Source organism: Oncorhynchus gorbuscha, linkage group LG12 (genome assembly GCF_021184085.1).
Source record: "Oncorhynchus gorbuscha isolate QuinsamMale2020 ecotype Even-year linkage group LG12, OgorEven_v1.0, whole genome shotgun sequence".
In the NCBI taxonomy this organism is placed as follows: domain Eukaryota; kingdom Metazoa; phylum Chordata; class Actinopteri; order Salmoniformes; family Salmonidae; genus Oncorhynchus; species Oncorhynchus gorbuscha.
In genome coordinates this window covers 81,930,677-81,941,064 of record NC_060184.1, presented here as the reverse complement: position 1 = coordinate 81,941,064, position 10,388 = coordinate 81,930,677, and the positions used below count along the sequence as shown (strand labels likewise).

The 10,388-nt window shown below is 52.3% G+C and overlaps 1 pseudogene; it reads right to left on the bottom strand.

Moving 5' to 3' along the window:
* LOC123990432 overlaps positions 1 to 8,751 on the bottom strand; it is a 67,997-nt pseudogene extending 59,246 nt beyond the window's left edge.
* Positions 8,752 to 10,388: the final 1,637 nt, after the last annotated feature.

Genomic DNA, 10,388 nt, shown 5'->3' with positions numbered 1-10,388 from the left:
TCTCTGATGAGGGGACTGGGGTTGTCATGCAGGTGAAAGAGGACCCAAAAGCGACTTAACAGAAACAGAGTTTATTAAAGTCCAAGACGGAATAACAGAAATCCTCTAGACTTGTAGAGGGAAACAACTGGAGAAGCGGCCACAGACTGCAGGTCGCCGGGTAGGCGCAGGCCGTAGTCGACTGAGACACCTGCTCACACGCAGCATCTGATGAAGGCACAAAACACGACAGGACAGGGTGATACACAATCACGGCAAAAACACGACAGGACAGGGCGAAACGCAATCACAGCATGGTGAATACAATACAAGGAACCGACGGGACAGGAACGGATCACAAAGGAATAAATAGGGACTCTAATCAGGGAAAGGATCGGGAACAGGTGTGGGAAGACTAAATGATGATTAGGGGAATAGGAACAGCTGGGAGCAGGAGCGGAACGACAGAGAGAAGAGAGAGCGAGAGAGTGAGAGAGGGAGGGGGAGAGAGAGGGATAGAAGGAGGGAAAGAACCAAACAAGACCAGCAGAGGGAAACGAATAGCATGGGGAGCACAGGGACAAGACATGACAATAAATGACAAACATGACAGTACCCCCACTCACCGAGCGCCTCCTGGCGCACTCGAGGAGGAATCCTGGCGGCAACGGAGGAAATCATCGATGAGCGAACGGTCCAGCACGTCCCGAGACGGAACCCAACTCCTCTCCTCAGGACCGTAACCCTCCCAATCCACTAGGTATTGGTGACCCCGTCCCCGAGAACGCATGTCCATAATCTTATGTACCTTGTAAATAGGTGCGCTCTCGACAAGGACGGGAGGGGGGGAGGAAGACGAACGGGGGTGCGAAGAAGGGGCTTAACACAGGAGACATGGAAGACAGGATGGACGCGACGAAGATGTCGCGGAAGAAGCAGTCGTACAGCGACAGGATTGACGACCTGGGAGACACGGAACGGACCAATGAACCGCGGAGTCAACTTACGAGAAGCTGTCGTAAGAGGAAGGTTGCGAGTGGAAAGCCACACTCTCTGGCCGCAACAATACCTTGGACTCTTAATCCTGCGTTTATTGGCGGCTCTCACCGTCTGTGCCCTGTAACGGCAAAGTGCAGACCTCACCCTCCTCCAGGTGCGCTCACAACGTTGGACAAACGCTTGAGCGGGGGAACGCTGGACTCGGCAAGCTGGGATGAGAACAGAGGAGGCTGGTAACCCAGACTACTCTGAAACGGAGATAACCCGGTAGCAGACGAAGGAAGCGAATTGTGGCGTATTCTGCCCAGGGGAGCTGTTCTGCCCAAGACGCAGGGGTTTCTGAAAGAAAGGCTGCGTAGTATGCGACAATCGTCTGATTGGCCCTCTCTGCTTGACCGTTAGACTGGGGATGAAACCCGGAAGAGAGACTGACGGACGCACCAATCAAACGACAGAACTCCCTCCAAAACTGTGACGTGAATTGCGGGCCTCTGTCTGAAACGGCGTCTAACGGGAGGCCATGAATTCTGAATACATTCTCAATAATGATTTGTGCCGTCTCCTTAGCGGAAGGAAGTTTAGCGAGGGGAATGAAATGTGCCGCCTTAGAGAACCTATCGACAACCGTCAGAATCACAGTCTTCCCCGCAGACAAAGGCAGACCGGTAATGAAGTCTAAGGCAATGTGAGACCATGGTCGAGAAGGAATGGGGAGCGGTCTGAGACGACCGGCAGGAGGAGAGTTACCCGACTTAGTCTGCGCGCAGTCCGAACAAGCAGCCACGAAACGGCGCGTGTCACGCTCCTGAGTCGGCCACCAAAAGCGCTGGCGAATAGACGCAAGAGTGCCTCGAACACCGGGATGACCAGCTAACTTGGCAGAGTGAGCCCACTGAAGAACAGCCAGACGAGTGGAAACAGGAACGAAAAGGAGGTTACTAGGACAAGCGCGCGGCGACGCAGTGTGCGTGAGTGCTTGCTTAACCTGTCTTTCAATTCCCCAGACTGTTAACCCGACAACACGCCCATAAGGAAGAATCCCTCGGGATCAGTAGAAGCCACAGAAGAACTAAACAGACGGGATAAGGCATCAGGCTTGGTGTTCTTGCTACCGGACGGTAAGAAATCACAAACTCGAAACGAGCGAAAAACAACGCCCAACGAGCTTGACGGGCATTAAGTCGTTTGGCAGAACGGATGTACTCAAGGTTCTTATGGTCTGTCCAAACGACAAAAGGAACGGTCGCCCCCCTCCAACCACTGTCGCCATTCGCCTAGGGCTAGCGGATGGCGAGCAGTTCACGGTTACCCACATCATGGTTGCGCTCAGATGGCGACAGGCGATGAGAAAAATAGCGCAAGGATGAACCTTATCGTCAGACTGGAAGCGCTGGGATAGGATGGCTCCCACGCCTACCTCTGAAGCGTCAACCTCGACAATGAATTGTCTAGTGACGTCAGGAGTAACGAGGATAGGAGCGGACGTAAAACGTTCTTTTAGAAGATCAAAAGCTCCCTGGGCGGAACCGGGCCACTTAAAACACGTCTTGACAGAAGTAAGAGCTGTGAGAGGGCAGCAACTTGACGAAATTACGAATGAAACGCCGATAGAAATTAGCGAAACCTAAAAGCGCTGCAACTCGACACGTGACCTTGGAACGGGCCAATCACTGACAGCTTGGACCTTAGCGGAATCCATCTGAATGCCTTCAGCGGAAATAACGGAACCGAGAAAAGTAACGGAGGAGACATGAAAAGAGCACTTCTCAGCCTTTACGTAGAGACAATTCTCTAAAAGGCGCTGTAGAACACGTCGAACGTGCTGAACATGAATCTCGAGTGACGGAGAAAAAATCAGGATATCGTCAAGATAGACAAAAACAAAAATGTTCAGCATGTCTCATCATTAACTAATGCCTGAAAAACAGCTGGCGCATTGGCGAGACCGAACGGCAGAACCCGGTACTCAAAATGCCCTAACGGAGTGTTAAACGCCGTTTTCCACTCGTCCCCCTCTCTGATGCGCACGAGATGGTAAGCGTTACGAAGGTCCAACTTAGTAAAGCACCTGGCTCCCTGCAGAATCTCGAAGGCTGATGACATAAGGGGAAGCGGATAACGATTCTTAACCGTTATGTCATTCAGCCCTCGATAATCACGCAGGGCGCAGAGTACCGTCCTTCTTTTTAACAAAAAAGAACCCCGCCCCGGCCGGAGAGGAAGAAGGCACTATGGTACCGGCGTCAAGAGACACAGACAAATAATCCTCGAGAGCCTTACGTTCGGGAGCCGACAGAGAGTATAGTCTACCTCGAGGAGGAGTGGTCCCCGGAAGGAGATCAATACTACAATCATACGACCGGTGAGGAGGAAGGGAGTTGGCTCGGGACCGACTGAAGACCGTGCGCAGATCATGATATTCCTCCGGCACTCCTGTCAAATCGCCAGGTTCCTCCTGAGAAGTAGGGACAGAAGAAACGGGAGGGATGGCAGACATTAAACACTTCACATGACAAGAAACGTTCCAGGATAGGATAGAATTACTAGACCAATTAATAGAAGGATTATGACATACTAGCCAGGGATGACCCAAAACAACAGGTGTAAACGGTGAACGGAAAATCAAAAAAGAAATGGTCTCACTGTGGTTACCAGATACTGTGAGAGTTAAAGGTAGTGTCTCAAATTTGATACTGGGAAGATGACTACCATCTAAGGCAAACATGGGCGTAGGCCTGTCTAACGGTCTGAAAGGAATGTTATGTTTCCGAGCCCATGCTTCGTCCATGAAACAACCCTCAGCCCCAGAGTCAATCAAAGCACTGCATGTAGCACCCGAACCGGTCCAGCGTAGATGGACCGACATAGTAGTACAAGATCTAGATGAAGGGACCTGAGTAGTAGCGCTCACCAGTAGCCCTCCGCTACTGATGGGCTCTGGCCTCTTACTGGACATGAATTAACAAAATGTCCAGCAACTCCGCAATAGAGGCACAGGCGGTTGGTGATCCTCCGTTCCCTCTCCTTATTCGAGATGCGAATCCCTCCCAGCTGCATGGGCTCAGTCTCAAAGCCAGAGGAGGGAGATGGTTGCGATGCGGAGCAGGGAAACACCGTTGATGCGAGCTCTCCTCCACGAGCCCGGTGACGAAGATCTACCCGTCGTTCTATGCGGATGGCGAGAGCAATCAAAGAGTCCACATCTGAAGGAACCTCCCGGGAGAGAATCTCATCCTTAACCACTGCGTGGAGTCCCTCCAGAAAACGAGCGAGCAGCGCCGGCTCGTTCCACTCACTAGAGGCAGCAAGAGTGCGAAACTCAATGGAATAATCCGTTATGGACCGTTCACCTTGGCATAAGGAAGCCAGGGCCCTAGAAGCCTCCCCACCAAAAACTGAACGGTCAAAAACCCGAATCATCTCCTCTTTAAAGTTCTGGAATTCGTTAGAGCAATCAGCCCTTGTCTCCCAGATAGCTGTGCCCCATTCTCGAGCCCGGCCAGTAAGGAGTGAAATGACGTAAGCAACCCGAGCTCTCTCTCTAGAGTATGTGTTGGGTTGGAGAGAGAACACAATCTCACACTGCGTGAGAAAGGAGCGGCACTCAGTGGGCTGCCCGGAGTAGCAAGGTGGGTTATTAACCCTAGGTTCTGGAGGCTCGGCAGGCCAGGAAGTAACAGGTGGCACGAGACGTAGACTCTGGAACTGTCCAGAGAGGTCGGAAACCTGAGCAGCCAGGTTTTCCACGGCATGGCGAGCAGCAGACAATTCCTGCTCGTGTCTGCCGAGCATGGCTCCTTGGATCTCGACGGCAGTGTAACGAGCGTCTGAAGTCGCTGGGTCCATTCCTTGGTCGGTTCCTTCTGTCATGCAGGTGAAAGAGGACCCAAAAGCGACTTAACAGAAACAGAGTTTATTAAAGTCCAAGACGGAATAACAGAAATCCTCTAGACTTGTAGAGGGGAAACAACTGGAGAAGCGGCCACAGACTGCAGGTCGCTTCGGGTAGGCGCAGGCCGTAGTCGACTGAGACACCTGCTCACACGCAGCATCTGATGAAGGCACAAAACACGACAGGACAGGGTGATACACAATCACGGCAAAAACACGACAGGACAGGGCGAAACGCAATCACAGCATGGTGAATACAATACAAGGAACCGACGGGACAGGAACGGATCACAAAGGAATAAATAGGGACTCTAATCAGGGGAAAGGATCGGGAACAGGTGTGGGAAGACTAAATGATGATTAGGGGAATAGGAACAGCTGGGAGCAGGAACGGAACGACAGAGAGAAGAGAGAGCGAGAGAGTGAGAGAGGGAGGGGGAGAGAGAGGGATAGAAGGAGGGAAAGAACCAAACAAGACCAGCAGAGGGAAACGAATAGCATGGGGAGCACAGGGACAAGACATGACAATAAATGACAAACATGACAGGGGTAGTGGCTGGAACTACCTTCTCTGATAATGGGACTGGGGTAGTGTCTGGGCCTACCTTCTCTGATGAGGGGACTGGGGTAGTGGCTGGAACTACCTTCTCTGATGAGGGGACTGGGGTAGTGGCTGGGCCTACCTTCTCTGATGAGGGGACTGGGGTAGTGGCTGGAACTACCTTCTCTGATGAGGGGACTGGGGTAGTGGCTGGGCCTGCCTTCTCTGATAAGGGGACTGGGGTAGTGGCTGGAACTACCTTCTCTGATGAGGGGACTGGGGTAGTGGCTGGAACTACCTTCTCTGATGAGGGGACTGGGGTAGTGGCTGGAACTACCTTCTCTGATGAGGGGACTGGGGTAGTGGCTGGAACTACCTTCTCTGATAAGGGGACTGGGGTAGTGGCTGGAACTACCTTCTCTGATGAGGGGACTGGGGTAGTGGCTGGAACTACCTTCTCTGATGAGGGGACTGGGGTAGTGGCTGGAACTACCTTCTCTGATGAGGGGACTGGGGTAGTGGCTGGAACTACCTTCTCTGATGAGTGGGGACTGGGGTAGTGGCTGGAACTACCTTCTCTGATGAGGGGACTGGGGTAGTGGCTGGAACTACCTTCTCTGATGAGGGGACTGGGGTAGTGGCTGGAACTACCTTCTCTGATGAGGGGACTGGGGTAGTGGCTGGGCCTACCTTCTCTGATGAGGGGACTGGGGTAGTGGCTGGGCCTACCTTCTCTGATGAGGGGACTGGGATAGTGTCTGGGCCTACCGATCAGACCACGGAGCCTCCATCTACACACAATGCTGCCCCTCCATGTTCTTTACCCTCAGCACCGCCATGCTGTGTAGCCAGCAGTCCATCTTAGAACGTATTAATGAGTACAGAACACGGTAACTATTAGTGTAGATTTGACCCCTGTCACCGCCACACACATGAGTTCAAACACATGCACCTACATTAAGGATGGCTGCAGAACCCAGTTGTAGGCAAGTCCTGAGATGTAGACTTGTGCACTACTACAACGATTCAGTTGTCTTTGTGTAAGAGAGACTTTCTCCACTTCAACTTCACTCACTTAGGAAACAGAGAAGGGAATGAAGGTTGTGCCCCCTGAAGGGGATAATGTCATTCAAAAAGCAATTATTTTTCCCCATTGATATTTTCATAATTATTTAAACATTGACTGAATGGTTAAGATAGCCGAAATGCAATTTGAATTTAAAGAAATTGAGCCTTGGAATTTGGAATTTTCTGCTATTCAGAAGTTGATCTCCATTTAATTTTAGACCGGATTGGAGGCAGTGACAGTGGAACTGTTAAGTCTGTCTGTCTGTCTGTCTGTCTGTCTGTCTGTCTGTCTGTCTGTCTGTCTGTCTGTCTGTCTGTCTGTCTGTCTGTCTGTCTGTCTGTCTGTCTGTCTGTCTGTCTGTCTGTCTGTCTGTCTGTCTGTCTGTCTGTCTGTCTGTCTGTCTGTCTGTCTCCCTCTGTCTATCCCTCTCTCTTCACTCTCGCTCTCCCTCACTCTCTTTGTCTCTGCCTCTCTCTCTCTTTGTCTCTCTCTCTTTGTCTCTCTCTTTGTCTCTCTGTCTCTCTCTGCCTCTCGCTCTCTTTCTCTCAATTAAATGTCAATTCTTGGGCTGTATTGACATGGGAAACATATGTTTACATTGCCAAAGCAAGTGAAATAAATAATTAACAAAAGTGAAATAAACAAAAAACAAAATTAACAGTAAACATTACACTCACAAAAGTTCCAAAAGAATAAGGACATTTCAAATGTCATAGTCATGTGCAAATAGTTAAAGGACAAAAGAGAATAAACACACTGTAACGGCAATCAGAGGAAGAAGGTGAAGACCAAGTCGCAGCGTGGTTCATGTTCAGATTATTTATTCTGACTGAATACAAAATAACAAAAATAATAGCCGAACCAGTTCTGACAGGTGCAACAAACACTAAACAGAAACTACAACTAACAGTGGGACAACAGGCTGCCTAAGTATGGTTCTCAATCAGAGACAACGAAAGACTGATGTCCCTGATTGAGAACCACACCCGGCCAAACACATAGAAATACAAAAACATAGAAAATGAACATAGAATGCCCACCCTAGTCACACCCTGGCCTAACCAAAATAGAGAATAAAAGCTTCTCTATGGCCAGGGCGGACTCCCGGGCGGACTCCGGCCACAAAACCTGACTCTAAAGGGTCTGGGTGGGCCTTCTTTATGGCGGGGGCTCTGGTGCGGTCGTGGACCCCGTTCCACCTCAGGCTTGGCCCACTTAGGTGACCCCTCTGGGGACCCTCGCCGCCGACCCCGGACTTGACTGATGGTCGAGTCAGGAGTGAGTGGCGCCTCTGGACTGACGGGCGGCTCTGGCGCCTCCGGACAGGAGGGAGCCTCTGGCGCCTCCGGACAGGAGGGAGACTCGGGTAACTCCGGACAGGATTGAGACTCTGGCAGCTCCGGACAGGAGGGAGACTCTGGCAGCTCCGGACAGGAGGGAGACTCTGGCAGCTCTGGACAGGGGTTAGACTCTTGCAACTCCGGACAGGATTGAGACTCTGGCAGCTCCGGACAGGAGGGAGACTCTGGTGCCTCTGGACAGGAGGGAGACTCTGGCAGCTCCGGACAGGAGGGAGAACCTGGAGGGAGGAGACGGAGAGACAGCCTGGTGCGCGGGGCTGCCACAGGGCCCACCAGGCTGGGGAGACCTACAGGAGGCCTGGTGCGTGGAGGAGGCACCGGATGGACCGAGCTATGGGGGAGCACTGGAGCTCTGGTGCGCAGCCTTGGCACCACTCCTCCAGACTGGATGACCACTTTAGCCCGGACCCTCCAGAGTGCAGGCACAGGTTGAACCGGGCTGTGGGGGTGCGCGGGGCTGCCACAGGGCCCACCAGGCTGGGGAGACCTACAGGAGGCCTGGTGCGTGGAGGAGGCACCGGATGGACCGAGCTATGGGGGAGCACTGGAGCTCTGGTGCGCAGCCTTGGCACCACTCCTCCAGACTGGATGACCACTTTAGCCCGGACCCTCCAGAGTGCAGGCACAGGTTGAACCGGGCTGTGGGGGAGCACTGGAGATCTGGTGCATACCACTCACACCTCTCCCTTAGGCTCAATGCCCACAGGCATAGAACGCACTGCACCCTCCCAACGCCCCGGAGACACAGTACGCAGCGCCGGCGCACTGGGCCAAAACGGCACCAGAGACCAAACGCGCTGAGCTGGCACAATCCGCCCTGGCTGGATGCCCACTCTCGCATGGAACTTGCGGGGGGCTGACATATGGCCCTCCGGGCTATGAGCGCGCACTGGCGACACCGTGCACTTCATCGCATAACACGGTGTCTGACCAGTACCACGCTGCTTCCGGTAAAGCACGGGGAGTTGGCTCTTGGTCTCTCTAGGTCTCTTGCTTGACTCCACCAATCTCCCCGTGTCCCTAAACCCCTCAATTTCCTGCCTCTTGCGCCTATTGCACTGCCGTGCTAACTCCTTGTAGTGTTGCCGCGCAGCCTTAGCTGCCTCCAGTTCCTCCTGTGGACGGCGATACTCCCCAGCCTGTGCCCAGGGTCCCTTGCCTTCCAGTATCTCCTCCTCCATGTCCATTTCTCCAGATAGTGCTGCTCGTCCTTACCATGCTGCTTGGTCCTTTGGTGGTGAGTGGTTCTGTCACGGCTTTCGTCGGAAGAAGAAGAGGAGTCATTGGACCAAAATGCAGCGGGGTACGTGTTCATCTTTATTAGCTTAACTGACTGAACACTGAATACAAAATAACAATAGAATAGCCGAAACAGTTCTGCAAGGTGCAACCAACACTAAACAGAAAATAACCACCCACAACTAACAGTGGGAAAACAGGCTACCTAAGTATGGTTCTCAATCAGAGACAACGAAAGACAGCTGTCCCTGATTGAGAACCACAACCGGCCATACAACACAGACATCCAAAACATAGAAAATGAACATAGAATGCCCACCCTAGTCACACCCTGGCCTAACCAAAATAGAGAATAAAAGCCTCTCTATGACACATACATATGGGTTGTATTTACAATGGTATTTACAGATTACCGTCTCTAATGAGGGGCCTAGTGGCTGGGACTACCTTCTCTAATGAGGGGCCTAGTGGCTGGGACTACCTTCTCTAATGAGGGGACTAGTGGCTGGGTCTACCTTCTCTAATGAGGGGACTAGTGGCTGTGTCTATCTTCTCTAATGAAGGAACTAGTGGCTGGGTCTACCTTCTCTAATGAGGGGACTAGTGGCTGGGTCTACCTTCTCTAATGAGGGGACTAGTGGCTGGGTCTACCTTCTCTAATGAGGGGACTAGTGGCTGGGTCTACCTTCTCTAATGAGGGTCCTAGTGGCTGGGACTATCTTCTCTAATGAGGGGACTAGTGGCTGGGACTACCTTCTCTAATGAGGGGACTAGTGGCTGGGTCTACCTTCTCTAATGAGGGGACTAGTGGCTGGTTCTACCTTCTCTAATGAGGGGACTAGTGGCTGGGTCTACCTTCTCTAATGAGGGGACTAGTGGCTGGGTCTACCTTCTCCAATGGGGGGACTAGTGGCTGGGTCTACCTTCTCTAATGAGGGGACTAGTGGCTGTGTCTACCTTCTCTAATGAGGGGACTAGTGGCTGGGTCTACCTTCTCTAATGAGGGGACTAGTGGCTGGGTCTACCTTCTCTAATGAGGGGACTAGTGGCTGGGTCTACCTTCTCTAATGAGGGGACTAGTGGCTGGGTCTACCTTCTCTAATGAGGGGACTAGTGGCTGGGTCTACCTTCTCTAATGGGGGGCCTAGTGGCTGGGTCTACCTTCTCTAATGAGGGGACTAGTGGCTGGGTCTACCTTCTCTAATGAGGGGACTAGTGGCTGGGACTATCTTCTCTAATGAGGGGACTAGTGGCTGGGACTACCTTCTCTAATGAGGGGACTAGTGGCTGGGTCTAACTTCTCTAATGA